At 46.4% G+C, this 1,192-nt stretch overlaps 1 protein-coding gene across 1 annotated transcript in view; it reads right to left on the bottom strand.

Moving 5' to 3' along the window:
• The window catches only part of LOC106883555 (hephaestin-like protein), a 14,716-nt gene that overhangs the window by 12,609 nt on the left and 915 nt on the right, over positions 1 to 1,192 (bottom strand). The window lies entirely within an intron of this gene.

Below are 1,192 nucleotides of genomic sequence, written 5' to 3'. Positions count from 1 at the left end.
AGTCGATTAGATTGACTCCATTATGCAACTAGTACTTAATTTATCGACCCCCGAGAGGATGAAAGGCAAAATCGACCTCGGCGGAATTTGAACTCAGAACATAAAGACAGACGAAATACCGCTCAGCATAAACGCCCGGCGCGCTAACGATTCTGCCAGCTCGCCGCCTGGTGTCGGTCAAGTATTAAACTAGAACGGCATCTACACCGTTGCTGTCACTTCTACTACCACTCACCCCACCCACCACCAAAACAACAACAACCAGTACTACGCATACACCAACAATAACAACAGCAATACTAATGAGAGTGAAAGCGCGTAGTTAAGTGGTTAGGGTATTTCGGCTTGCGATCGAAACGTCACGAGTTCGATTCCTGGTGGCGCGTCGTGTCCTTGAGCAAGACGTTTTACTTCACGTTGCTACAGTGCACTCAGCTGGCAAAAATGAATTGTACCTGTAATTCAAAAGGGGCCAGCCTTATCGCATTATGTGTCACGCTTGATCTCTCTGAGAACTGAGTTAAGGGTAATCGTGTCTGTGGAGTACTCAGCCACCTGCACGTTAGTTTCAATAGCAGGCTGTTCCGTTGATCGGATAAACTGGAACCCCCGTCGTCGTAAGCGACGGAGTGCCAGTCAGTGATGACGGAGTGCCAGTCAGTGATGGCAACATCACCACCCACACCACCATTCTCAAGAACAATGATAAAGACAACAACAGCAGCAGCAGCAGCAGCAGCAGCAGTAGCAGTAGCAGCAACAACAACAATCTTCTCTACAATAAGCCCGAGATTTGGGGGCTGGGAGCTTGTCTACTGCATCGACCCGAGTACTCCAACGGTGCTTATTTCATTGACCTTCGAAAGGATGAAAGGCGAAATCGGCCCCAGCGGCATTTGAACTCAAAACGTGAAGACGGACGAAATGCCGCTAAGCATCTTACGCGGCGTGCTAGCGCTTCTACCAGCTCGCCGCCTTAACATCGACCCCGAAAGGATGAAAGGCAAAGCCGACCTCGGCGGAATTTGAACTCAGAACGTAGCGACAGACGAAAATTATTAATAACGATGATGATGATGATAATAATAATAATAATAATAATAATAATAATAATAATAATAATAATAATAATGATAAGGAAGTGCAAAAAATCGTGCTAACTGGAACGACTCATGTACTGAGAAGAGCATTA

Source organism: Octopus bimaculoides, chromosome 22, assembly GCF_001194135.2.
Source record: "Octopus bimaculoides isolate UCB-OBI-ISO-001 chromosome 22, ASM119413v2, whole genome shotgun sequence".
Lineage (NCBI taxonomy): Eukaryota > Metazoa > Mollusca > Cephalopoda > Octopoda > Octopodidae > Octopus > Octopus bimaculoides.
Note: the sequence above shows the minus strand (reverse complement) of the source record. Positions and strands in the feature narration are given on the sequence as shown.